The sequence below is a fragment of the Gorilla gorilla genome, chromosome 5, assembly GCF_029281585.2.
Source record: "Gorilla gorilla gorilla isolate KB3781 chromosome 5, NHGRI_mGorGor1-v2.1_pri, whole genome shotgun sequence".
NCBI classification, from domain to species: Eukaryota; Metazoa; Chordata; class Mammalia; order Primates; family Hominidae; genus Gorilla; species Gorilla gorilla.
Window position 1 is genome coordinate 45,245,382 of NC_073229.2, and position 8,466 is coordinate 45,253,847.

Genomic DNA, 8,466 nt, shown 5'->3' on the forward strand with positions numbered 1-8,466 from the left:
ATCCCCTTTTTTAAAAAAGTATGGAGAAACTTAGTCGCTGGTCCATTACTCTCAGTCCTATTTGTTAAGTGTTCCTTGGTCAGGAATAGGCACGCTATTCCTTTTACACAATTCTTCTGGTTGACAGAAATTATTCTATAAAAGCCAACAGACTTCATATCTTGTGTGTATGTGTACTTTGACAGCTGCCTTTTCCCCCAGACCAAAATCGAACAATCAAGCAACAAACAAAGTTGGCCTTAAAATTGAGGCCCCAGAGATGAGGTTACTGAGCGGGTATATGTCACAGAGCCAAACTTTCTGCAATGAACTGGAAAAGAACATCAAGACAGAGGCAGGAGCGCTGGGGGTGAACACCGCCTTGACCTTTGTAACCTGCTGCACAAATAAGGAGTGGTTGCTGTGCCAGTTTTCCCTGAAGAGGTGCCTGACCAGCTGGCTTTGTGAATTCGAATACAGTTTTCAGGCAGGCTCTGGGAGAGTTTTGGGGAATCCCGAAAGACAGCCCAGAGATGCTGGACTGCGAATGCAGGCGCGCTGCAGGCGAGGCTAGGAGGGCCGCCAGGAGCGCTGCGGGTATCGGGAGACGCGCAGAGGGAGGGGCAGGCGGCGGGCTCCGCTTCTTCGCGTCCTGGCTCTGAAAGCATCCACAGGCCAGCGGGGCGGTGCTAGGTGAAGCTACGAAGAAGCCAAATAGCTCGCGTCTTCTACAAAAACTGTGTTCTTGCTAGAATGTTGGCAAGGAGAAGCCGGAGTCTCTCCTTTTTCTCCTCGGCTTTTCTCGGGCTTTCTGAAAAGAGCACCTGCATATTCCCAGGAAATTTTGGCTCCTGATGGCATAAGGGGAGGATCACATTCATCTTCCAGGAGAGATGGAGATATCTTGATCAAATTGTGTTTTATGCAAGAGGCGAGGGGCTGCGAAGGGAGGATCCCGGGCAGCTCAGCGCGCTCCCGCTCCGGCGCGAGGCCGGGGTCGAGCGCTTCAGTAGCTCATGGCTCTGTAGAGTGCGCATGGCCAAGCAAAGGAAAGCATGCTCCAGTGGCGCAATCGGTTAGCGCGCGGTACTTATACGACAGTATATGTGCGGGTGATGCCGAGGTTGTGAGTTCGAGCCTCACCTGGAGCATGTTTTCTTCCAATTGCGATTTCAGACATTTCACGATAATGCATTTTTCCCTTATCTTTAAAGTAAAAAGCTAAAATGGATAAATTTTCCATGGTGAGCCCATAAAGATTCCTTTGATCAAGGAGGGATATTTGGCAGATTTCAGAGAAGGGAAGAAATCCAGCAAGACCCTAATTGAACTGATCCAGCAAACTCATTTCTCCTCAGTCAGAAGGCCTCACAGCCAGGCTGTACAGCTTCAATGAAGCTTCCTCCCTCCCTTGCTCCTCCACTTAAAAACTATTCTTCAGCTCTTTGGGGACTGAGCAAGGAGGTGGAAAAACTGGGTTTTATTCTCTGTGATTTGTGTAGCTGTCACCAGGGTTCATCGATGTGCAGAAAGTGCTCCCAGGTACCTTAGCTTTGATATCTACAAGGTTGGCAGTGAAGTTGTTGAACTCCACCTGTGAAACCTAAATGTGTTCTGTGTAGAGCTCCACTGTCTACTTTACAAAAACCTGACTAGAAAACAAGAAATGCTAATTTTCCCCCAGCAGTGAAACATCAGACATAAGTGGCTGGGTATGTATTTCTTCCTAATTTCATCAAAAAGTAAACAAACTGCCTTGTTTGGAAAAACACATTCATCTTGATGCTGGTGTCTGAAATACATGATTCCAGGTGGCTGTGCTTTTATCCAGTCTTTCCTGGATTTCATTTGGTCTTGTGGAATCTTCCTCCTGTTCCTTAAATATGGATATTCCCCCAGTTCTGTCCTCAGCTTTCCACACATGTAGTGATATACGCATTCTGTGTTAGTCAGGATTCTCCAGAGAAACAGAACCACTAGGATATATAAAGGTAAATAAGAGGAATTATGAGAATTGGTTCACAGGATTGTGGAGGCGAGAAATCTCACAATATGCTGCCTGCAAGCTAGAGAATCAGGAAAAACGGTGTGATTTAGGTCTGCGTCCCAAAGCCTGAGGGAGCAGTGGGCCAGGGAGAAGGGTGACTCCTCTGGAGTCCCAGATTCTGAAGGCCTGAGAACCTGGAGGGAGCTCTGATGTGGGAAAGCAAAAATGTCACCCCTGCATCTTTTAAGTCCTTGACGGTGGCACTAATCTCTACAATCCCTTCAGAAATGTAGTATTGCTTTTGATTTACTATTTTCCTAGGTAGAGGTAGTTCTAATGCCTTCCAATTGTTCTTTCCCGCTTTAATAGCCCTCATTCCATAGGTCAGGGAACTAATGTGAGGATTCTGCCAGATGCCAAGTATGTCCATTCCAATTATGCTTTCTGAAACTGGGGAAATAACCACAGGATGGGTTCAGGGACTTACTGGACCCACTGTGAGTCAGACCTGAGCTAAAACTTCACTGGTCACCTGACTTCTATAAGCCCCTACTCTGACTGGAGTACCACAGTGATGTTGGGGTCTCCTGGAATCAATGTCAGCTCAGAACTATAGTCCCTAAAGAGTCTGATTATTTCCTTGCTCCCAGGGCTCAGTTACTCTGTTAAAAGATGGTAGATCCCTTTGAGGAAGGCTTGGAAAAAGATTAATAGTATAAATTTTTGGTAGCATACCAGGTCCTTCCTCAAGAAGACCCCACTGCCACTCCATTCAAAGGGTTCTGAGTCTATAAACTGGCTGAAGTCTGGTGTAGCAAGCTGAAAGAGTGAGGGTCGTGATCAACTCAGTATACCACTGGAGGCTATATGAGCAAACAGCAAACTGTTCTCATAAATGCAGAACGTTGGCAAGCTGACAGCTGTGTCTGCCACCCAGAAGGAATGCTGAGGGCAGTCACACCCCAAGCACAGTGTTTCTTGTGATTAGGCACATCTGAAGCCTGTTAGCAATAATGTGAACCTGTGACTCATCAAGCAGCTGACCAATCGTTACCTCCTCCTCCCTGCTCTTTCTACCCAATAAATATGAAGGGCTGTAGAAGCTCAGGGCTGCCTTTGCTCACTAGAAGCAAGGAGCTCTCTTCTCCTTCCCTGGATCCCTTCTTTACAACAGTTTCTTTTGTTTTAAGTTTTCATTTCTGTGTTCATCCTCCTTCGTTCAGTCCCGTAGTAACCGTGCAAACTGTGGCAGTCTGGGAACTGAGAAGCCATGACTCTCTGTTTTTATCAAGTTAGACTTCTTTTCACTTGATCTGGTAGTTTTCTGTTTATACAGATCAAGTAGTTGATTGTCTTACTTGATAATTTGCCCTAGTAACAACTTAATAACTGATGTGTCTCATTCCTAAATTGCATAAATATTGTGAAATTGCTCTGACAAATTAGAAGTGCACCATTGGCATATTTATCTTCCCTTTTATGCATGATGGTAAAATAAAAACATCATTCTGCTAGGAAAAAAAAAAGAATTTAGTGTCCTTCCTATCTATTTCACTTCTGAGAACACCATGATCAACTAGCCAAAGCCATAGGTCTATGAGAGTCAGACTATTCTAATTGCTACTTTGACTCCTCAGTTCATCAGGGTCACTACACTCACCTTTCCTTTGATGACTGAGTGTTTCAGATTTACTATTTTTCTAGATAGAGGCAGCTCTAATGGCTTCCATTTGGTCTTTCCCACCATAGTTGCCCTAACCCTACCAGTCATGGAGCCAATGTGAGGGTTCTGCCAGCTGCTAAGTGTGTCTATGCCAATTATGCATTCTGGCACTCGGGAAATGACCATAAGATGAGTCCAGGGACCCACTGTAAGTCGGATCTGAGCTAAAACTCCATTAATTACCTGGCCTCCGTATGCCCCTACTTTAACTGGAGGACCACAATGACGATTTGGGTCCCCTGGAATCAACATCAGCTCAGAGCCAGTGTCCAGTAGCCCCCAAAATGTCTGATCATTTTCCTTTCCCCAATGCACAGTTGCCCTGGTAAAAGGCGGGGGGTCTTCTTGAGGAAGGATGGGAGAAAGATTCACTGCATAATGTCAGTAATGTAGTGGGGTTCTTCCTCGAGGGGACCTTCATTCAAAAGGTTCTGGGTCTGTAAACCGGCTCAAGTCTGGAAATTGATTGAGGGGCCATGATTCTGGTCTTTATAATTCAAATTAATCTTTTGTCCATTCGACTTAGAAGTTTTCTGCTTGTATAAATTAAATAGGAATGCAGTAGGCTTCCTATCAATTTCACTTCTAGGAACACTGTGATTAATTAGCCAATGCCAGAGCTCTACACAAGTCAGACTATTCTGATTGCTGCTTTGACTCTGCTGTCCATTATGGAAGCAATGTCCACCTTGCCTTTGATAGTTGAGTGCTGCCACTTGGCCCCTGCCACCTCAGGATCCAATTATTCCCATTGTATTTAAGTTTTGTAGTCGAGTGACTGTGGTTCCCACTGTTATACAGAGAAGAGCAATTATAGGGCTCTTCAAAGATTCAGGTGCTACCCTCACAAATCTATTTTGCAAAGCATGGTCAAGGGTGGATCTTCTGGACCCTCCCAGCTGGGATGAGTAGGTCTAAAGCGACTAATTCACTCCACCATCCCAATCTCCCTAAGCCTTTGGATCCCTTTCTCTACATTAAATCAAGAGAGATCAGGCATTTCCAGCTTGCTCACAGTGGGCCATCTTTGAACCCATATTTCAGCTAACCAAGCAGATAAACTATTAGAACCTTTTTTTTTTTTAGCTCCCTGAGCTGCAACATTAAATGCAGAGTCCCTACTTAGTGGGCCCAAGTCAATCAATTCCGCCTGATCCAACTCTATGTTCCTTCCACCATCATCCTATACCTTTAAATATCCATTCCCATGCCTGTTCTCCAGATTTCTGTTTATATAAATTAGATAACTCAAACAGTTCTTTACAAGTGTAGTAAAGACTCATGGGTCACACTCTCAACCTCACCTCCAGGGGCCTACCAGGACTTTAGTCTAGTTATAGGCCTAGAAGCAAACAGGGGTGTTGGGGGTTCTCCTGAGGAGAATCAACATTATTTTGCCCGGCGACTGCTTCAGGGGAGGCCACCTATTGCCTCAGGCAGCTCAGGGTTTATTTCCTCAGACAAAAGTGGAAAGGCTGATGGCAGCATGGGTCGGGGAGGGGATGTTGCCACTACTGTGGCTGGGGAAGCTGTTCTTTCTGGCAAAATAGGTTCATCAGAGTTTACAAACTCAGTGCCCCCAGCTTCATCAGAGTTTACAAATTCAGCTCCCTCTCCCTCTCCCTCTCCCTCTCCCCACGGTCTCCCTCTCCCTCTCTTTCCACGGTCTCCCTCTGATGCCGAGCCGAAGCTGGACGGTACTGCTGCCATCTCAGCTCACTGCAACCTCCCTGCCTGATTCTCCTGCCTCAGCCTGCCGAGTGCCTGCGATTGCAGGCGTGCGCCACCACGCCTGACTGGTTTTTGTATTTTTTTGGTGGAGACGGGGTTTCGCTGTGTCGGCGGGGCTGGTCTCCAGCTCCTAACCGCGAGTGATCTGCCAGCCTCGGCCTCCCGAGGTGCCGGGATTGCAGACAGAGTCTCGTTAACTCGGTGCTCAATGGCGCCCATGCTGGAGTGCAGTGGCGTGATCTCGGCTCGCTACAACCACCTCCCAGCCGCCTGCCTTGGCCTCCCAAAGTGCCGAGATTGCAGCCTCTGCCCAGCCGCCACCCAGTCTGGGAAGTGAGGAGCGTCTCTGCCTGGCCGCCCATCATCTGGGATGTGAGGAGCCCCTCTGCCTGGCTGCCCAGTCTGGAAAGTGAGGAGCGTCTCTGGCCGGCCGCCATCCCACCTGGGAAGTGAGGAGCGCGTCTTCCTGGCCGCCATCACATCCTGGAAGTGAGGAGCGTCTCTGCCCAGCCGCCCAACGTCTGAGATGTGGGGAGCACCTCTGCCCTGCCACCCCGTCCGGGATGTGAGGAGCGTCTCTGCCCGGCCGCCCCGTCTGAGAAGTGAGGAGACCCTCTGCCCGGCCAGCCGCTCTGTCCGGGAGGGAGGTGGGGGGTCAGCCCCGCGCCCGGCCAGCCGCCCCGTCCGGGAGGGAGGTGGGGGGTCAGCCCCGCGCCCGGCCAGCCGCCCCGTCCGGGAGGGAGGTGGGGGGGTCAGCCCCCCACCTGGCCAGCCGCCCCATCCGGGAGGTGAGGGGCGCCTCTGCCCGGCCGCCCCTACTGGGAAGTGAGGAGCCCCTCTGCCCGGCCAGCCGCCCCGTCCAGGAGGGAGGTGGGGGGGGTCAGCCCCCTGCCCGGCCAGCCGCCCCGTCCGGGAGGTGAGGGGCGCCTCTGCCCGGCCGCCCCTACTGGGAAGTGAGGAGCCCCTCTGCCCGGCCACCACCCCGTCTGGGAGGTGTACCCAACAGCTCATTGAGAACGGGCCATGATGACAATGGCGGTTTTGTGGAATAGAAAGGGGGGAAAGGTGGGGAAAAGATTGAGAAATCGGATGGTTGCCGTGTCTGTGTAGAAAGAGGTAGACATGGGAGACTTTTCATTTTGTTCTGTACTAAGAAAAATTCTTCTGCCTTGGGATCCTGTTGATCTGTGACCTTACCCCCAACCCTGTGCTCTCTGAAACATGTGCTGTATCCACTCAGGGTTGAATGGATTAAGGGCGGTGCAAGATGTGCTTTGTTAAACAGATGCTTGAAGGCAGCATGCTCGTTAAGAGTCATCACCACTCCCTAATCTCAAGTACCCAGGGACACAAACACTGCGGAAGGCCGCAGGGCCCTCTGCCTAGGAAAACCAGAGACCTTTGTTCACTTGTTTATCTGCTGACCTTCCCTCTACTATTGTCCTATGACCCTGCCAAATCCCCCTCTGTGAGAAACACCCAAGAATGATCAATAAAAAAATAAATAAATAAATAAATAAATAAAAAAAGAAAAAAAAAATTTTTTTTCAGGTCACTAAATGTAATTGCCCAACGAGTTCACCTTGCCTGCTGCCTAGACAGAGCCAATTTATCAAGACAGGGAAATTGCAATGGAGAAAGTAATTCACGCAGAGCCAGCTGCGTGGGAGAACGGAGTTTTATTATTACTCAAATCCGTCTCCCTGAGCATTGGAGCACTGGGGGATGGTAATTTTAAAAGATAATTTAGCGTCGAGCGCGGTGGCTCATACCTGTAATCCCAGGACTTTGGGAGGCCGAGGTTTGCAGATTATCTGAGGTCAGGAGTTCGAGACCAGCCTGGCCAACATGGTGAAATCCCATTTCTACTAAAAATACAAAAATTAGCTGGGCGTAGTGGCGGGAGGGGAGCCTGTAATCCCACCTACTCGGGAGGCTGAGGGAGGAGAATCGCTTGAACCCGGGAGGCGGAGGTTTCACTGTGCCGAGATTGTGCCATTGCACTCCAGCCTGGGCAACAAGAGCGACAGTTTGTCTCAAACAAACAAAAATAAATAAATTAATTACAAAATAATTTAGCGGGTAAGGGGCTTGCTGATTGGTCAGGTTGGAGATGGAATTATAGCAGGGGTCGAAGTGAGGTTTTCTTGCTGTCTTCTGCTCCTGGGTGGGATTGCAGAACTGGGTGGTGGTAGCTGATCCATCAAATGTAGGGTCTGCAAAATATCTCAAGCACCGATTATTAGGTTTTACAGTAGTGATGTTATCCCCAGGAGCAATATGGGGAGCTTCAGATTCTTGCAGCCAGAGGATGCATGACGGACCCCTAAACCATAATTTGTAATCTTGTAGCTAATTTGTTAGTCCTACACAGGCGAATGGTCCCCAGGCAAGAAGGGAGTTTCTTTTGGGAAAAAGCCGTTATGGTCTTTGTTCTAAACTATAAACAACTATAAACTATAAACTAAGTTCCTCCCAAAGTTAGTTCAGCCTACATCCAGGAATGAACAAGGACAGCTTGGAGGTTAGAAGAAAGATGGTTAGGTCAGATCTCTTTCACTGTCTCAGTTATAATTTTGCAGTGGTTGTTTCATAAAGGCAAAAAAAAAAAAGTTCAAAGTTTATTAATAGCAAAGAAGTCAGTCAACTTTAAAAGTTTCCTCTGCTCGGTCCAGCGCGGTGTCTCATGCCTGTAATCCCAGCACTTTGGGAGGCCGAGACAGGTGGATCGCCTGAGGTCAGGAGTTCGAGACCAGCCTGACCAATAGAGCGAAAAGCCACCTCTACTAAAAAAACTCCACGAAAATTAGCTGGGCATGGTGGCGTGTGCCTGTAGTCCCAGCTACTCAGGAGGCTGCGACAGGAGAATTGCTTGAATCTGGGAGAATTGCTTGAACCCGGGAGGCGGAGGTTGCAGTGAGCCGAGATCGCACCACTGCACTCCAGCCTAGGCGACAGAGCGAGACTCCGTCTCAAAAAAAAAAAAAAAAAAAAAAATTTCCTCTGTCAAAATACCTTTCCTTCTTCACCTGGCCCAGCATTTGTG

General features: G+C 48.6%; 1 non-coding gene across 1 annotated transcript; it reads left to right on the plus strand.

Annotated features, from left to right (window-relative positions):
• Window positions 1-1,036: 1,036 nt before the first annotated feature.
• TRNAI-UAU (transfer RNA isoleucine (anticodon UAU)) lies at window positions 1,037-1,130 on the plus strand. Its single transcript has 2 exons — window positions 1,037-1,074; window positions 1,095-1,130. It is a non-coding gene; the product is annotated as a tRNA-Ile (tRNA).
• The last annotated feature ends 7,336 nt before the right edge of the window (window positions 1,131-8,466 follow it).